Source organism: Python bivittatus, unplaced genomic scaffold (genome assembly GCF_059951505.1).
Source record: "Python bivittatus isolate LINGU-HERP-01145 unplaced genomic scaffold, Pbiv_v1 ctg000020_np1212, whole genome shotgun sequence".
Taxonomy (NCBI): Eukaryota; Metazoa; Chordata; class Lepidosauria; order Squamata; family Pythonidae; genus Python; species Python bivittatus.
Genome location: NW_028277030.1, coordinates 27057887 through 27078192, shown reverse-complemented (window position 1 = coordinate 27078192; position 20306 = coordinate 27057887). Strand labels below are relative to the sequence as shown.

Here is a 20306-nt window from a genome sequence, read left to right as displayed (position 1 = left end):
AATTCTGACATAGAAAAGACCTTAACTTTATTGGGATTTTTGGACCAAACATTTCTAGAGTACCAGCAGAACCACATCACCTGGGGATATGGTGATGCAGTCTGGTTTCTGGGAAGGAAGATTAGAGACAACATTGAAAAGATCTCTCTCCTGACATTTCTTCTATGGGTTTTTCCTCATTTGCCCCTAATCACGGCACAAACATACTCTCACAACATCATTTTTCTGCATGCCCCAGGATGTTTGTTTATTTATTTGTAAGGTTTACATACAGCTTTAGTCTGAATGGTTGCAAGCAACGTACATTTCTCCACTCTTATTGCATCCGCAGAATGCCACCCAGTGGCTCTGTTTAAGATCACCTGGTCTCTTTTGGGAAAGGTGGGCCCAGGGACCCACCTACAGGGCAGTGCAGAGCAATTTTTTGGGCATCTGGTGCAGTTGGATCCTGGTGGACCTGAGGAACTGGACAGGGTCCTCTGGGCTGTAAATGCCACCACCTATCAGTTAGATCCATGTCCCTCCTGGCTGGTTAAGGCAGCTTGGGAGGTGACATGTGGGTGGGTCCAGGCGACGGTAAATTCATCCTTGAGAGAGGGAGTGTTTCCAGCTGCCTTTAAAGAGGTGCTGGTGCACCCCCTCAAGAAACCATCACTGGATCCCACCATACTGGACAATTTTCGTACAGTCTCCCACCTCCCCTTTTTAGGGAAGGTGGTTGAGAAAGTGGTGGTGTTGCAGCTCCAGAGGATCCTGGATGAAACAGATTATCTGGACCCTTTTCAGTCAGGTTTCAGGCATGGATTTGGGATAGAAACAGCTTCGGTTGCACTTCTGGATGATCTCTGGTGGGAGCGGGATGGGGGTAGTGCATCCATCCTTGCTCTTCTTGACCTCTCAGCGGCTTTCGATACCATTGACCATGGTATCCTTTTGAGTCAGCTCGGGGAGTTGGGGGTGGGTGGCATAATCTTGTGCTGGTTCACCTCCTTCCTCCAAGACCGGTCCCAATCGATGTTGATGGGGAATGAGAGGTCCAGCCTGTGGCCCCTCTTTTGTGGGGTGCCGCAGGGTTCAGTACTTTCTCTGCTCCTTTTTAACATCTACATGAAACCACTGGGTGAGATCATCCACCACCATGGGATGAGGTATCATCAATATACAGATGATACCCAATTATACATCTCCATCCCAGGGGATTTAAGTGATGCTGTGACTACCCTTTTGCAGTGCCTGGAGGCTGTGGGGATCTGGTTGGAGAACAACAGGCTTCAGCTGAACCCTGGTAAGACAGAGTGGCTATGGGTAGGGGGCTCCTCTGTATCCAGAAGTTTACATCTTTGGTTCTGGATGGGGTTGCACTACCCCAGTCAGACCTGGTACATACTATAATCTAGGGGTCCTCCTGGACTCACAACTCCTGCTCAAAGAGCAGGTGGCAGTCATGGCCAGGAGGGACTTTGCTCAAGTACGTGTTGTGTGCCAGTTTGTCAGGTTCAGCCCAAAGAACTCCAAGAGACAATGCAAATACAGTTCTGTTGCATTTATTAGCTACAACCTCCAGACAGAAATCTCCCCAGACTGAACCCTAGTTCCCAAGCCAGCCAGCCATAACACCGTGAATTCCTTAGGGAGGTGCCAGCCTCATCTTCTTGAACTTCCCATGCTCCTGTTGGGGGCTAAGAACATGCTTATCTCTCTGAGCCTGGCCTTCATAAGTCCATTCCATCACACAGTTACACCGTTTCCTGGATCGGGAGGCCCTCCAATCGTCACTTGTGCTCTAGTCATCTCCCGTATAGACTATTGCAATGCGCTCTACATGGGGCTAACCTTGAAGAGTATCCAGAAGCTACAGCTGGTTCAAAATGCAGCCATATGGATAATATTAGGTGCTCCTAGGATGGCACATGTAATACTTTTGCTGTGGGAGCTGCATTGGGTGCCAGTTCGCTTCTGGTTCCAATTCAAGGTGTTGGTTATCACCCTTAAAGCCCTACATGGCATGGGACCATGTTACCTGGGGGACCGTCTCACCCCCATTATATCGACCCATCCCACCCAGTCAAGCAGAGAGGGTATGCTGCGGACCCCATTGACAAAAGAATGTCTACTGGCAGGGCCCAGAAGGACAGCCTTCTTTGCCGCAGCCCCACCCTATGGAATACCCTCCCCCCAGAGGTAAGGCAGGCCCCTACTGTCTTGACCTTCCAGAAAGCAGTTAAGACCTGGCTCTGCCAACTTGCATGGGGCAAAAAAAGGGGCAACCAACCCTGGGGGTGGCTAGCACCTTGAAGATGTTCCTGTATGTTAATATCTTCTCTACCAGCAGCACCTTGTAAGATAGTATTATTTATGTACTGTATGTATTTGGTTTTTATTGTATTTTTACTGTATTTTCATCGTATTTTAATTAATATTTATTTGTTGTTTTTATGTAAACTGCCCAGAGTCACTTCCTTGTGAGATGGGTGGTGGCTAAATTTGAAATATAAATAAACAAACAAACAAACAAACAAACAAACAAATAAATAAATAAATAAATATCTTAGCTAAAAAGTAATTGAACTCCAAAGGCTTTCTAAAACATTCAAAGCTTTTAGAAGATTCAAACACTGGGGGCTACCCTTACTTCAGGGATCAAGCTGTTTGAAAGAAGAGATGCTCCTACAGAGAATGCCCACTTGAGAGGCGGGGAGTTTCGGCAAGTTTTCTGTTGGCTCAGATTGCATGGGCAGAATCTATCTGGGAAAAGCAGCCTCACAGATACCTAGGCCCAGAGACATATAGGGCTACAGTATATCGGTTAACTACCAGTATCTTGAATTGCACTAGGAAATATACTGGGAGGTGATGCAGCTCCTGTGGCCGCGATGTTGGACAACAGCAAGAAGACTGCCCCCAAAGTAAACATGCTGCTGTGTTTTGCAGCCCTTGAAGTTTTCAGGGGTCTTCAAGGGCAGCCCTATGCCCTCATCTTGTCCCCAGCCAATGACCAAGACAGCTTTAAGTTATCCTTAGCTGTACCAGTGTTAAAGTGTTTTCTTCCTTATTACAAAACCATCCAGGGCAATTTCAATGCGGATAAATTCTGTTAGGTTTTGACCCCATAATTTTGGAGGAAAACTGGTGATTGCGCTGACTTGAAATCTCTAGGCAGGGATAGGGATCTGCAATCAGGACAGCAAATTTTAAACCGGTATAATTTTAACCTGGCTTAAGGACAATGGATAGCACTTCAGCTCAACAGTGGGAAAAGGCCTTATCTCATGAACTAATGTTATTGTCTTGATTTAAGGGAATTTGCGTTATATGTGATTGTTTTTATTAGGGGGAGGGATTTTTTTTTGAGTTCCTTTGGGAGGAAGAGAAATAAAAAAAACAAAAACAATTATTTGAATAATAATTAATAACAATAATAATAAGCCTAAGGACTTAAATCCTGAAGTTTTAACAAACTGTAGGCTTCAAGAAATCTTTCATCAATGTGTATGGGAGAGTGCTTTTGTGCATAATGCATGAAAAAGTCAGAGTTTTGCCTTAAAGAAGTATTTATCTATATTTAGGCTGCACAGGGTAGTTGAACAGAATAGCATCAGAAGGAGGAAAGGAATGAGAAAGAAAAACAGCCGTAAAGGATACTGTATGTACCTCAGGTTTGTTTCAGCTGAAGGTGGCATTGGTGGAAAGCTTATGATTCTGGAGACAGACATGAAAGAAATCACAGAGCTTCTATTACCCTGGAGAAAATTCCAAATATATGAGATCAGGTAGGGCTGTTTAAGAGAGGACTATGTTAATCGAGCAAGAGGAGAAGTGACTGATGGAGAAAACAAGAATATGGGCAACTGATGTTCTGTCTTCAGCTTTGTAATAAAACGCCCACAATGAGTCAAGAGCAGTTGATGTCTTTGTCAGAAGCCTTTGCATCACTTATGCCTGCTTTGACATTTTTCCATGGTCTGATGACAGCAATCCTGCACTGCACGCAGTTGCCTTAACTTGTCTACTGTTGCATACTAATGGCTTGTGCGAATCTTTGTTCTCCGCTTGGTTAGTGAGCAGAAGGGCTCCATGATTAATTCCTTTCAGCTTTCTTTATGCCTTCCTTATGAACTTGCCCATTTGTCTTTGGGTAAAGGGCGAGGAATTTAGAGGCATATGGATAAGGTAATCAAAATGCTATACTGGCTTTCTTAAAAATATGCTTCTGCAAATCAAGAAGGGCTGTTTTTTCCTAAAAGGCAGGTAGTGCCTCTGTTTTTATTTCAATATACTGGTAACCTCACAGAATGCTATGTAAACCTTTTACAATCCACGGTAAAGTGTTTGTAATACCACAGATAACTCTCTTCTAGTCTTTGTTAATAATACTATTATTTAATTATTAATTAAATAATAAATATTTATTTATTATTTATTTAAATAAATATAATTAAATATTATTTAATAATAAATAATATTATTTGTTAATAATAATGTTAATAATAAGAACATCAGTTCTTATTGTGGAATGTTTTGATGTTTCTTTTTATAGCTGTACCTCACCCAGAGTCACATTTGTGAGATGGGCGGCTATATAAACGTGAGAAATGAATGAATGAATAAATAAATAAATAAATACAATTTAATGATTATTCCTCTCTTTCTCTTAGAGGAGTCCAGGATGGTATATCAAAATAATAAAACTGTAGCATTTTTTTACAGTGAAACTTCCAATGAGAGCTTTAAAAAAACCCAATACAGATAGTCCCCAGGTTAAGAATGCCCGGTTTACTGACAAACCATAGTTAAGAACAGAGCCTATTGTAGCAAAATTTAAGTTAAATACACAATGATTCAAGTTAAATACGCAATGGTTCAAGTTCATTACACAATACTACTTACACAGTATTACACAATAATACTGTTCTGGCTTACAGACAAAATAGACCTTGGGAATGGAACTTGTTCTTAAACTGGGGACTACCTGTACATTGACAGGAATATAACAATATTTTAGTTTTAAGGCAACATTATTTCCCATTTGGCAGCATGGAAGCTAATTGCACTTCTTCCCATGAAAGAGAATTAAGACATCAGGAAGGCCTTGTGTCCAGTCAGCATCCTATGGGCCTTACCCATGGGGAGGACCTCAAGTTGGGAGTCTGTCTGATTTCCGTTCATGTATCAGCCAATAGTGGGAAAGCACACTGACTGATGCACGTGGGTCTGACATCTGAAGTACTCTGTCTTTATGCACGTATGAAATACAGATTATTTTCTGGGCACCTTGAATTTGTCATCCTTTGGAGCTGATTCAAGGAAAAATTCTGCTGGTATTAGCTGAAAGCCAACAGAAATTATTTTTACAATGCTAAGGTTTGTTCGTTCACTTGCAGAAAATTTAGTACAAATCACTTTAGCCATTTTGATGTCAACATTTTTGAACAAAGCTCTTTTTCTAAAATATGCCAGACATTCAGTAGGATGCTTTACTGGCCACATCTCAATACTATAAATAAGTATATTTTTCTTAAGATAGAAAAATGAAAGCAAAACGAAAAATAAGTCCATATTGAAACCTTAGACCAGGATTTATCTCATAGACTCACGCAAAGCAGATTCCTGATTCAGATTTCTGGTGTGAACACTTTTCCTGATATTTTGTTTGATCTGTTCTCCCCTGTCATCTCCAACTTTCCAGAAAAAGACAGATAGTTTCAAGGAGGCTTGTATGTAGTCTTGTGCTATGAATCTCTACATACTTAATTGCTTCCATATGTGATATGTTTGTATAATATTTATATTCATATCAGTTTAGCATTATCCTGTTGTGTGGTCTTCTCATCCACCACACCCTCTGAATAAACTATCTTTAGCGGGGAAAAAAGGCTTTTGACTCATTATGGAAACAATGAAAGATCTGCAAAATGAGGGACATTCAGATCTCACTGTCCAAGAGACAAGATGATAAAGCAAACTCCAATAAGAGCAATCAGAATAACTGCTCCAATATACAGTATATCCATGCTTGCGATAGCTGAAGACAGTTGGCTAGAGCTAGTAATAGTAATGGTTGATGTGTACCTTTGATCCTCAGGATGGAAAAAATAAGAATTCAATGGGAATAATTCAAGCTTGTTTGTTTGTTTTTAAAGATCCCCTCCTTATTATGGAACATGATTTTTTTTTTTCAGGAATGTAAGGAAAACATATATAGGGATGAACAGTACCAGTCTTCTAATACCTTGAATTTTAGAATTTTTTGGAAAAGCAACTCTCTGGGGAACAGAGGGTATTGGGGTTGGTCTGCAAGCAATCAGAAAAGGCTATGCACATTTATTTTGTAGTAAATGTCCCTGAGTTTGGTGGTTCTTAGTCTCAGCATGCTGAGGACTTTCGTCCTCTTGTTGCCACCCATTTGTAGAGGGTGAGTGTTTGTCAATCAGTTCAGGATCCTGATTTTCCATTAATGTAGGAAGCCTCCATGGATAGATGGGAATGATTAGAAGAGGACAGGAGGAGTATACTTGTCCATCCTGGTAGAAGCAGCAGCAACAGCTTTAGTTTTTGTACCTCCATTTGTTTGCTTTTAATAATTATTTCTTTTATTATCATATCTTCAGAGAATATAAGGCAGGTAATTATTGGGGGGAAACATATCTCATCTTCAAGTCAATGTGGTATTTGTAAAATTAGAAAGGAATCCCAGGTACTGGACTGGCTGTGAATAGAAGCCAATCATCTGGCATACAATTTATAGAGGAAATACCTACAACAAGATGAAGAAAGGAGAGATCACTTCTAGAAAACCGGCAAGATAAGAAACAAATTAGAAGTTTGGCACCAGTGTTTAGATTAAGACATGTTTGCTTATCTTGAAGCTATATTTCTCTTCTGATACTGTCCCACTACAACTCGCATCTTCCAGCTAATCATGCAGTTTGCATTTTGGAATCAATACTGAAAGTACCATGCTTCAAAATTAGCATTTCTCCAAATTTTGCAATATAATACAGTACGCCATTGAAAAAAACCCCTAATGTTATTTTAAAAAGTGTACAAAATAGTTGTAACAAATATAATGTCTAGAAATGATTATATTAGAAAAAATGTTAGCATAAGATTGTACCTGAGGCAACACTGTAAATGTCTGGATAAAAGTGGCCAAAAGGGCAGACACGTTTTGGTATAAAGCTTCTTTGGTTTTGTTTTTTATGTAGAGGAGTGTTACCAATAGAAGATGAGAAAGCAAAATGGACAGATCTGCAAGAAATGAAGCAATGAAATGGTCAGATTTGCCTATCCCAGTGTTGTCCAAATTTGGCCACTTTAAGATGAGTGGACTTCAACATGGCTGGCTGGGGAATTCTGGGAGATGAAGTCCACTCATCTTAAAGTGGCCAAGTTAGGACAACACTGGCCTATCCCTATTAAGAAGTAAGTTCCATTCAGTTTGGCGGAATTTACCGCTTAGTAAAACTTTTTTAGTATTACAGAGTTAGTTACCTAAGACTAACTCAGGGTTCTCCTATCTATGTTTTGCTGCCCAATCTGTGCCTCATTTCAGCTCCCTTTAGACTTTGCTTATTATCAGTAGAATCCCAGCCTGCACAGAATAAGGGATTTTTTAAAAATAACTTTAGAGAAAACAGTGTACAAAAATGCATACTCTCAAGTGAAAAGAATATACAGGTATGTTTTGTTATCCATCAGCTATCTGGTAGTTACAGTAGGTTCTCATTGAATTTTTTTTTTTTAATGTCCAGTTTTCACCCATAGTATGGTGCACACATTCCCTGATACCAATGAGGAGGAAATAAACAAAGCAACTATAAACTATGATTTTTTTTTTTAATTTTTCACTATTAACTATGATCTTTCCATCTTGCATGTGTTTTCACAGCCCTCAACAGAGTGCAGTGCAGTTTGTCTCTTGTCTATGATGTCTGATTTAGCAGTCAGCCAATGCTCTCACGCATTCTGAATAAATCTTGTGATCGTTAGTATGTTGCGTGAAATTATGTTCGTCTCCCTTCATCAGAAGAGTAACATCAACAGGCCATTTCATCATGGCAAGCCTGTCAAATCTAACCATCATTAGTACTGCGTTTCAGGAAAGGGCCAAGATCGTAAAGACGCATTGGTGGAAAGGTATTATAAAGTGAAAATGTACGCCATGGGATAAATTCAACATTGAAAAACAATCAGGAGAGGGCAATTTATTTTGCATTAAAATAATGGCAGCTTCCTGTGGCATCTACAGTGCAATCAAAACATTCTAGTCTTTTGCGCGAAAACTGTCAGCTTTCCCACAGATAGCAGCTGTTGGGATGAAGAGTATTTCATTTTTCATCACTTTAAGGGATGCTGACTATTACAAAAATGGAGGGCTATGGCCAGTTTTATTTTAAGAACTGTTTAGCACCATGCAATTCTATGCTTTGCTTTTAAGAGAATATTGCTTCAACAGCCAATACCGAATTTAAAAAGAGGACTCCAAAATAGATGACTATGGAAAGTGGTTAAAGGTGGGTCTACCTCAAGGATAGCTTTTTTTTTTAAGGACGTATGTCTTTCATTAAATAATCGTAACGTATCCAATATGTTGTTGTGTGAGTTGCTGCTTTCAAAATATACAGTGGATGGCTGTATGAAAGACAACCTTTTTTTTTTTTTTTTTTTTAGCAAAGACAGACAATATAAATTTTCGAACAGCGTAAACGGAATCTCTCCAGACTAAGAAGGTGAGAAAGGTATGGAATGAAGAAACTATCTTTTTAGTTGCTAGTGTATCTATTGTTATGCTGACAGAAGGCAGCTCTTAGCTCGTATTTGATAAGCACTCTGCTTTTATCCTTTAGACTGAATCCAGGAAACGTTAAATGCATCTCTGACCCATGACATTAATCAAACAAAACGACAGCTAAATGCTTAAGAATGCAATCTGGTAAATAGTTCTAAGTTCCTCCAATTTCCAGGAAAAAAAAGTTTAGGCAAATGCTTAAAGGCACAGAAGGTAATGGGACTTCCACTGATGGAAATGGGACCTTTTCTTCTGGTGCATGTGGTCTGAGGATGAATGAAGGCAACATCATGGGGACATAGCAGAAAACTGTTATTTGTTTATTCGATTTTTATCCTGCCTTTATTTCTGGTCAACTCAAGTCAGCATAAATACCTAATGTTTCTGCATCCTATTTTCTCCACAACAACCCTGTGAGGTGGGTTATGCTGAGAGACAGTGACTGGCATATAGTCACCCAGGTGGTTTTCATGCCCAGGGGAGGACTCACAGTCTCCTGGCTTCTTGTCCTAGTTCTAGTCCTAGCACCTTACTACCAAACTGGCTCTCATTATTAGATATTATTATTATTGTTGATGATGATGTTGATCACACAGTCAGCCAGTTGTTTAGACTGGATTTGGCATTTTTATCCACTATCAAGTCCTTCCCAAGGACCTGGGGTAGGCAGATGTTATTTGATGGTGTTAAAGGTCACAGGATATAAGCTGTTCCAAGTAAAGCTGCCTTTTGCCATTAACTGATGGTGATTTTGTCAGTGCCAATGGTCTTCAAATGGTGCTCCAGATGTTTTGGGATTGCACCCAAGGCGCCTATTATTATTGGCACTATCTTTGCTTTCTTTTGCCACAGTCATTCCATTTCTTTCTGCATGTCTTCGTATTTTGTGATTTTCTCCAGTTCTTTGTCTTCTATTCTGCTGTCTCCAGGTATTGCTATGTCCACTATCCAGACTTTTTTGTCTGTCTTATCAACAATCGTTAAGTCTGGGGTGTTGTGTGGCAGGTGCTTGTCTGTCTGAATTCTTAAGTCCCAGAGCACTTTAGCGTCTTCGTTTTCTTTGTTTTGTCTGTTTTATGGTCCCACCAGTTCTTGCTTGCAGGCAAATGGTATTTCTTGCAGATATTCCAATGCACTGTTGTTGCTACTTTGCTCTGCCGTTGTTTGTAGTCAGCCTGTGCGATCTTCTTGCAGCAGCTGACTAGGTGGTCCACTGTTTCTTCAGCTTCTTTGCAGAGGCAGCCTTTGCTGTCTGTTGCTGTCTTCTTGATTCTGGCTTTGTATGCATTTGTTCTTGAGGCTTGGTCTTGTGCAGCCAGAATTAGCCCTTCTGTCTCTTTCTTCAATGTTCTTGCTCTTAGCCATTGCCAGGTCTTGTTGTTGTTGTGCTGTGTATTATTATTTTGCCAGGCTATGCATTGTGCTACAATTAGTGCAAATGGGAAAGGCTGTTTTAGCTTGGCCCTAAGATAGTAACTTTTCTACACAAGTACAACCCAGGAGGAGGTATTTTACACAATACCTAGGCAATGTGCAGGATTATAGATGTTCTCTACTTGTTGCTTTGGGAAGAAATGTGTATTTCACGCTGCAGCCTTCTTCATCCTGGTGACCTCTGGACATATTATATTCCAACATTCCCATCAGCTTCAACCACATCTGGAAGGCCAGCTCAGCCATGGCAGGACCTTGTGGCTTACAGAAACTACAACCCAGCTGGTTGCGATCCAATTTCAGTTTCTTTGTCCTTATCTGGCACATTCATTTTAGCAACAGGTTTTTAACCCTGCATGAATTTATGTGTCATAATTTTAAATAGAAATATTTAAAATAATTCTCTTTTTGTTCCTAGTTCTTGCTTTGTTTTTATACAAAAATCACATGGCTTTTTGCTTTAGGCTTAGGCTCCAACTGGCACCCTCTTAGCAGGCATGTTGAAGAAGAAAAAAACACCTCTATTAAAATGTAAATACTAATCATTGTATCATTGCTTAATAAATATTTCACTGGTTAATCGTTCTAGCTCTATGAGTCATTTAAACTTTACAGCTAAATACTCCTGTTTCCTCCCTAAAACTTGGCTGTTTTAAAACTAAAACGTTGGATTCAATGTAAGAAACACATTCTAAACATAAATTAAATGGAAGTGATTTTTTTGCCTGAAACTAGTAATAAGTAGCCCTGGCTAAATGGCTGAACTGAACTTCCAGTGGTCCCATTCAGTGTGGAATTTGGCTGAGAATTGTAGGTTAACCAAATTGAGGTCGCTAAACTTCCTAGATCTGGTTTATACAAGTGCAGCTTTAGACCCCTATCAGGCCCTTATTCTGGGTAAACAGGAGAAGGAAGAATGGTGATAAGTTCATTCACTCCGCCCGCTCCTCCATTGCCCTCCTTGTATTCAGGATAAATACAATTTTTTATCTGTGTAGGCTTAGTAGAATGCAGAACCCTGATTTTCCACAACTCATTCCAAATTTGCACCCTATTGTGTAGCATCTGTACTGAAAATGAAAGGCTCCACATGGCTACTTAAACTTCCTTGTTTGAAGAAAAAGAAGAAGACAATGGTGATTTTTATGGGTCCTTTGATGAAATTTGATGTCCTTTGGGTGAGTCGCCCAGAGTCCCCCATTGGGGGGAGATGGGTGGGGGAGAAATTTAATAATAAATAAAATAAAATATTTTCAGCTTTGAAGGAAACACAAGCATGGATAATATATTAGGCTCACTGCACAATCTGGGATGAATAGCATAATATCCTACCTACAGATAGTAGTGGGAGGAAGCATCATTGCCATTGCCACTTCCACCCATGCTTGTCACCTGTTAGCTAGGGTACTTTTAAGCATGGGTTTACAGTATTGTCCTTTCAGAAGAGCAGGAAGCCTGCATCTAAAAAAAAGCATAATTTAAGAGTTCATAGAGTATATGGAGGATTGTGTGGTAAAATGGGAGAGGGCTTCCCCATGTACCTGCAGTGTGCCTCCGTGTGCCTGTCACTTGTCAGTGAGGCTATATTTAAACTTTGGTCTAGCACTCAAAAGAGTGCTAAATCAGTGTTCAGAAAGAACCTGAGTTACCAGCTTACATGCGGTATGGTGAGAGGGAGTGCTTCTTTGCACGGTGCAATCCTCCCATGCACTTAACCCCTGCAGCTATAGCAGCTATGGGGGTTGACCAGGCTTATGCACAGGGCTGCCCAGTGCAGTAGAAGTCAGCCTCCCTCTGCACCTTATAATCCCTGATACATCTGTCACTTAGCAGCTGATAGGACTGTAGGTGGTTGCCCAGTACCTCAAGAGACTCTGTTGCACCATGAACCCTCCCATCCATCCATTAGCTGTTAAGTCAGACTTTTTTTTCCATATCAGATTAGTGCTCTTCTGAGAGAACCTGGGTTTAAAACTAACTCAACTAACAGGTGACTAACAGGCAAGGGGGAGGGTTGTGTGATGCAATGGGAGATACCTTCCCTCCAACATCTCACCTGATGGGCAAACTCTAGAGTGAGTTTTGACTGATGGCTAAATACATGAATCTATTCCTTAACACGTGTCTCTTTCCCAACCCACATTAAGAAAAGTGGGGATGTTTTCCTGGCCTTGGATGATGCTTGGCAGGAAGGAGGAGAAACGAAGCCTTTGGAATCTACCAGTTCCTTTCCCTAACATGTTCCACTTAGAGTAAATAAGGACACCACCATTTGGTTCCATCAGGCCTATGTCAATTTAGAAATTATTAATAGGGACAACACACGTTATGCCCATATAGTTATTTGTTGGCCCTGTTTGGGTGGATTGCACTTGGAATGAGCCCTGAGCTTAAATATCGAACTATGTCCAAGCATTTATGAAGTGGGAGCTGAGAATCTACTCATTTGGCTGCTTAACATAAATAATTGCAAGGGAAGTAAAGTATATTATGACGTTGCTGGCTGTTGGGCAATAGACCCTTAACTAGGGCAGGGCATTAATCTCCCAGAGCTACTGAGAGGAGGCTTTGCTGGCTGTGAATAATGGCACTTTCTTTCCAAAGGGCATGCTGTATCAAGACACAATGCTCTCACATCATTTGTTATAATGTCACTGCAGAGTGAGTCAGCATGACACAGACAGAGAAGGAGGGAGTGCCAAAGAGCCAGTATGTGTAGGGTGTAAGACTGCTGGGGTAAGCAGGTTTTCCTTAAACAAAGACATACTACTTCAGCTTGGGAAAGAAAAAAAGGGGTTCTCCGAGAAGAGGATTGGAGTATTGTTACATTTAAAATTCATTCTTTTAAAATATTTATGTTAAAAGCAACCTCAAAGTGATCCAAAAGGAATGTGCACATCTCTGGATTAATTTAAAATAGTACAAATATAATTTGGGATTTTCAGGCCTCCCCACAAATGAGAATGACTTGTCCACGTGAGCTTCTGTGTCAGTGCAGGGCAGCCTAATAATACCAAAGTATATAAATTTGTAGGCATATCTACTTCTATAGCTATGATCCTGCAGCACAAGGCATAGCACTCCACACATACTGGCTTGCTCACGCCTGCAGGATAATAACTTCTCCAGCTTTTGTGATTGTCTATTAAAAGTTAATTAATGGAAACTTCTGCCCACAACATCTGTATACACATAACTAACGTAGTCTGTGAAAGCAAGAAGTTTTTTCAGATGGGCGGCTACCACATACTGGCTGCTTCTGCATTTGCTGATTTATCCCAAACTGATGCAATTCATTCCATCGGTTTTTAAGGAGAATCCAAAATTAGCTGTTCTCAGACTCTTGTTTCCATAATTTTCATAAATGTCCTGCTGACTTTTTCCAGACCCGATTTGTTACTTATTATAATTTTATTGTAGAGACAGCCTTTCTATTTAAGGCTTTTCCTTGCAACTAGCCCTTGTGCCTTTCTTTAAATTTGTTATAAAGTTTACAATTGCAATATTCAAAGATAAAATAAATAATGGCAATCGCTATGAGTGTAAAAACAAAAGTGGTAATTAAAAATGCTCTTTCTTTCCAAAAACAAAAAAGGAGTAATAAATAGCCAGTAATAAAGAGAGTCATAAATGTGGCTGTGCAAGTTGACAAGAATCAACTTTAAAAGCAGGCAAAAATAAAGACTGGGGAGCAATTTGAGGAAAGGCTGTATTGTGTTCGTTTGATTTTGACTTAGCACAGTGTATGGACTCAGTCCATGTGATGTGTAAATCACGGTTTGTAACTTAGCACAGTGTAGCTTATTCAGTAATAGTTGGTCTAAATTTTTCCAGTGAGGATTTCCCTTAGTTTAGGCGTGGGGTTTTTTTGGGGGGGGGGGGAGGTGTGGAAAGGACTGCTTTGGTAACAAAAGATCCCCCTTCGGATAACGTTTACATGACACGGTCCAGTCTGATTCTGCAGGGCTGTTGCTAGTGATGCTTTCTCAGCACCGATCTCCAATTGGCTACTCCAAGGTAGTATTAGAACAGTGTTGTCCAAACTTGGCCACTTTAAGATGAGTGGACTTCAACTCCCAGAATTCCCCAGCCAGCCATGAATTCTGGGAGTTGAAGTCCACTCATCTTAAAGTGGCCAAGTTTGGACAACACTGTATTAGAAGCTACTCTCTCAAGGCTCTTCCTTATGGCCGGGTCAAGATGCTTTCCTCCACTCCTGGAGTCAGCAGAAAAGGTGCATTCATTTATTTAAATCATTAAATTAAATGATTTAAATAATTAAATAATTCACAGTGTGTCCAAATAATAATTTATGATTCTGAGTGGTGTGCATTAAAAAAAACACCCAAAACATCAGAACCCAACCTGATTAGTAAATATAGTCTCAGGCAGGATCTAAAGCCTTGCCTTCTGACTAGAGGAGATAGAATGAACCTTTTCCTGTTAGGTTCATCTTTCACGGTAATCCAAAGTCCAGCTACCATTTTTTTCCCTGTTAGAGACATTTGATCCAGAGGAAAAAATAAAACAGGGCATACAATCAAACTATACTTGACAAATACCAAGAACAGGTTCACATTTTCAACTAAGACATATTTTGCTTAAACATGGTTAAACCACCACTGGCAAGGTTCCCACATCAAGCCAAACCATTTGCAGACCACAATAGCTAGGTTCACAAAATCTGCTTAACCAAAATCAAACTATATTATAGGTTAGTACATATCTAGTATCTAGTGGTTTGCCATCTTTGACTTTGGTTGGAATTACATTTCCCCAGTCAGAGTTGGTGTGCAATCTGGGGGTTCTTTTGGCTCCTGCTCAAAGAGCAGGTGGCTGCTGAAGCTAGATTTCTTGTGGGACCATTTCTCCCCAATGGTTTCTGCCCATCCTACTAGATCTACCAGGGTGGGCATGCTCGAAGTCCTCTCTGTGAAACGGTGTTGCTTGGTGGAGCCTTGGAAGCGTGCCTTCTCTGTCATGGCACCTGCCTTATGGAACAGCCTCCCCCACAAGAGATGCGGATGGCCGCAACCCTGTTGGCCTTCAGGAAAGCAGTGAAGGCCTGGCTTTTCCCCCAGGCACTGGGGCCACGGTATTGATGGAGCTGGCATGGGCTGGTTGGTGGATGCAAGTTTTATTTGGGCTTCCACGTTATGTTTGTTTGTTTATTTATTTAATCAAATTTCTCCCCCGCCCATCTCCCCCGAATGGGGGACTCTGGGCAACTTACAAAAACATTAAAACCATAAATATACATAAAATATATAATACATCTAAAATTTAAAAACAGTACTAAAAAAGGAAAATCCAAGAAGCTGGAAAATTGGGCTGAGGACAGCTGACCAGTATGAGGCTAGCCATCCCCCTGCTTGAAGTATTCCCTCCCCACCCCAGGCCAAGTGGCAGAACCAGGTCTTCAAGGTCCTTTGGAAGGCCAGGAGTGAGGGGGCCAATCGCACCTCCGGGGGCAGAATGTTCCAAAGAGCGGGGGCTACCGCAGAGAAGGCCCGCCTTCTGGACCCCACTAATCGGAGTTCTTTCACTGAGGGGTTCCAAAGCATGCCCTCTCTGTGTGATCAGGTGGGACGGGTTGAAGTCGTAGGGTAAATGTTTTTGTTTGTTTGTTTTAATTATATTGTGGTTTTGATTTTTGTTCACTGCCCAGAGTGCTTCCTGGTAGATGGGCAGCTATGTAAGTTTGTTCAATAAATAAATAAATACATAAAATCTATGAACTCTGTCAACCCCTCCCCTTTTTTGATAAGCCTAGATCTTGAGAACATGTGGATTGGCTTCCATTTGTGTCATAAATTCATCCTATTCTTTGGATCACATTTTGTATTAAACACAATTTTTTTAACCATGGCTAATTTGGGCGGGCTGAGAAATTCTCGAAAAGGAGGTAATTAAGGCCTGCACACAAACAATACCAAAGAGAAGGAAAATGAGACACCTAATGAAACCTATGTGGTTGCATACCCTGGAAAACAAAAAGGACAAGTTGAAAAAAAGGAAAGAAGGACATATAACAAAAGTAGAATATCAGAGAATAACCTGAAACTATATGGACTGAGGTCAGGAAAGCTAAAGTTCAGAATAAGCTGAGGCTTGCAACAAATGCCAAAAATAACAAAAAAGGGTTCTTTGGGTATGTAGAAAACAAAAGGAAATTCAAGGAACCATCTACTGGTTGGAGATGGTAACAGGCAACAGGGACAAGGTTTACGGTAATTCCTATTTTGCATCTGTCTTCTTCCAAAAGGAAAAAGTAGTCCAAGTTGTCAGAAGCCACAGGTCAAAATAGATAAGTTATTGGTGAGATAACATTTCTGAATTAATTTAAGCCTCTGGAATGGAATGTTGCACATCCCAGGATGCTACAGGAACTGGTGGATGTGGGACACTGTGTCCATTTCTAGTTTCCACAGAGGGAGATCCAAACTCAGAGTAAAGACGGGTGTCCTGACTGTGGGATCTATTAAGCAGTGAAACAGCCTGCCTCCTGGAACTGTGGGTGCTCCAGTGCTAGAGGTTTTCAAGCAAAGGTTGTTCAAACGTTTATATGGGATGGTCTGAGGATTCATCCACTGGGCAGAGGGTTGGACTAGAAGGCTTCCAAATTCCCTTCAAACCCTATGATTCTATATTTCTCACTGAATTAACCAGAATACTATAATTTCCAAATTATAGTGGTGGATTTCATGCTATGGCTTTGGCCACTGGCAGCTCTCATAAGAATTAAGAGCCATATTATTGTCCAGCCAAAGGCCCATCTGTTCCAGCTTTCTTTGAGACATCGTGGCTAGCTCCAAACGGATGCAGGAATTTCACAAGCAGGTCATTTGCTGTTGCTCTCCAGCAAAACGTGTGCTTGGCTTTTGGTCTTCAGAATCAGTATCCTACTGTGGCTTCTGGTTTTGTTTTTTTTTAAATCAGCAATGCCCTTGGCTCCTGTTTGGAAAGATGATGTCAGAAATATGACTTCTGAGCTAAAATTAACTAAATTTAACTAAACTAACTAACTAAAAATAACTAAACTAAAATTAATGTAATTCTTCAAGGTGCTTCCTTTTGGTTGGATTGTATCCAGCATAAATAATGACAGAAACCTATATTAGATAGCTTAGCCTAGCATGCAATGGCTACTTGTTCTGGAAAAGCACATACAGGTAGTCCCCAGTTTAAGAACAAGTTCTGTTCCAAGGTCTGTCTTTAAGTTGAATTTGTATGTAAGCCAGAACAGTATTAAGTAGTATTGTGCAATGAACTCAAACCTTTGGGTATTTAACTAGAATCATTGTGTATTTAACTTGAATTTTGCTACAATAGGCTCCATTCATAACTATGGGTCATCCATAAACCAGGCGTTCTTAACCCGGGGGATTATCTGTATTCTAAAAATACACAGTGATACTTGTTTATTTACTCTGCTGATCTTTTTTGTCCATAAAAATCCCAATCCAGCTGAAGCTAATGAAAGCAGAAGGTGCTGTTAACAAAGTGCCATTAATTTTAGGGTTATATCATCTTTCTTTGGCATATGATTTTTAAAAATGTAATCTATTCTGGGTTATGGATGTATCAGCAATTCTGGTTTCAAAAGGCTTGGAGGCAACAGGGTATAAGGAGGATCACTACAAGGAGGAATTTATTTTCACAACTGAAATTCTCCCATAAATTCCTATTTAGTGAGCCCTGACATACAGCTGAAAAGAAACCCCTCCCTAATCTTTTTGCCACAAAGCCGAACACCTCCCTCAGCATTATCTTTGTTTTTAAGAATGCCCCTAGGCCATTTCAAGAAAATAAAAAATGGGAAATTGATGCTGTTGGGCCTATGGAAGTGTGTCAACTTGTCCTGACAAAAGGATCAAGGTAAAACTGAAGGTAGTAGGGAAGCATATAGGGGGTGGCAGGAAACAAGGACACCAGTTTCCTGTTTGATGAGTGGGTGTTTTGTGATTGGCCACACCTACCATGTAGCCCATTTGCAGATGTGCAAGCTTCGCCCTGGATAATTGTTTTATGAGGTATCCACTAAATGTGGTTGAAATTCCACAAGCACCTTCTGGCAGAAGAAGCTCACCCACCACTGCTTAATGATTTGTATTTTTTATCCTGTCTTTCCTCTATGAACAAAAAGTGGTGTGCATTGAGAAAAGGACTCCCCTCATTTTACCCTTGCAACAACTCTGTGAGGCAGTTTGGCTTGACAGAGAGTAACTGCCTGGCCCAAAGACCTGCATTCATACAAGACTTCTTGGAATGTAAATAGTTGGGTTAAAATACTATTATAGCTCAGACCGTGCTCTGACGCTTGCTTAGAATAAAATGTTCTTGAAATTGAGACCCAATAAATAGATCCTCTTATGTCATCTACCACTGAAGGAAAGTCTTTATATATTGAAGGCTTGAGAATCTTGTTGGCATTATTCAGAGATTGCCCATCTTTTTGTGATGCTTGAGAGACCCACATGCAAGGCCAGGAATAGATAACTGCTCTGGATTCTTATCAGTTTCAGTTAACCTGGCTTATGGTCAGAGCTGTTGTTAAAAATCAGTGGAGGGATCTTCTAGTCCAGCTCTGGAGAAATCTGCAGATTATCAGAGAAGAAAAGAATGTATCATCTCTTAGTTGTGAAAAATCTCTCTCCTCACCAGATGAGTATTGGAGGATAACTGCCTATAATCAGTCATATTGAGTCTGTTGTAGCCCTGTGTGTTCATTTTGCAAGATGTTGAAATGTAAAATGTTTGGTGACATACAGTAGTTAATAGAATTCTGTATTCTATAAGTTTTAAGAATTCCTAACACATAATTGTCTGGAGAACTTGCCCACAGTAACTGCCACACTGTCAGTATTCTCTGCTGAAGCTGCACTAATTTAATACATCCAAAAATAAATTAAGAATGTACACACATCAGCTAGATGCTGAAAATTAAGTTAAGCAGTAACTCATAATTTTGAAAATTAAATAAAAATACCAGCTACTTCAGAAAATTGATCCAAGAGGAATAGCTGATTATATTAATGTGAAAATCTAGTTTTTTATTCACAGTTATCTCTTCTTCAGAGACCCAAGCTGAATGTGATGGCTCTATATGTGAGGCTGTAAATAAGGAGCTAAAAATGTAAGGAGAAGTAACCTGTCCTACAGAAAGTGTTTTATTTCTGTTGCCATGCTTTATCATCTGATGATGCTTCAGGCTAAGCTTAAATTTGGCTTATGCAAATGATTTCTTTCTTTAGCCTCTCGCAGTCATTACTAATATATGATTTATATATGTCCTCCACCTTTGAGCTGATAGTCTGATTAGCTAGCTAAACTGGAACCAGTAAGTTTTTTTATAGGTAATCCAACATTTTAAAAATACTTTACCTGCCTAGGTTCTTACTACCAACCCCTAACGCAAAATAATTATTTGATGTTATAACTGTGTTCTTAAACATGGTCGAAATACTATTAAATGTGGAGGCCTTACGTTCCGTATGCTCATATGTAGGCTTGTGTAGTATGACTCTTGAATCTTATATTGTTTTACCCAATGTAGGCTTGTTTCCCCCAGAGTGCTTCAGAAAAATTATTCCATGCCTGTACAGGAAGGAACTAAAATTTATTATTTTCCTCAGTGGAATTCAGTTATATCCCCACTTCTTGGGTCTAGACCAATATAAATAACTTGCACACTCTGACACTGTTAAATGTTTGCACTAATGTTACATATTTGAACTTATGCCAACATGTAGACATTTCCCTTGCTACTTTGTGATGAAAAAAATAAGGGAAAGAAGGCATCAGTACATAGAAAAGAAGACTCTTCAAGAGGAGAACAAGAATGTGATTAAGATGGCTTTAAGCAACCTTTCAGATTCTCTTAAAATTTATTATTAAACTTTACATGATAAGGGTGTGGAAATTATCTGGTTCAGAGATCTGGAGTCCCAGAAATAGCCTGATCTAGTCTGGGTAGTCCAATTCAAGTCAGGTTAGGGATCCAGAGAAGATTTAAGAAACTGTGCATTGCACTCCTCTTTTACTATGGGAAAAAGCAAGTGATGTAACCCCCCCCCCCCCCCAA

General features: G+C 40.1%; 1 protein-coding gene across 13 annotated transcripts in view; it reads left to right on the top strand.

Moving 5' to 3' along the window:
- Window positions 1–20306, top strand: part of TAF1B (TATA-box binding protein associated factor, RNA polymerase I subunit B) — a 102292-nt gene that overhangs the window by 495 nt on the left and 81491 nt on the right. For 5 of the 13 annotated variants that reach the window (XM_088136331.1, XM_088136317.1, XM_088136293.1 and 2 more), the window contains exon 2: window positions 8671–8738. The exons of 2 other annotated variants lie outside the window; for them this stretch is intronic. The gene's annotated coding sequence lies outside the window, so the exon portion shown is untranslated. Of the gene's footprint in view, window positions 1–1230; window positions 1286–8670; window positions 8739–20306 lie in introns of all 13 variants that reach the window. 6 more of the 13 variants (XM_088136339.1, XM_088136301.1, XM_088136296.1 and 3 more) reach the window with 3 other exon arrangements.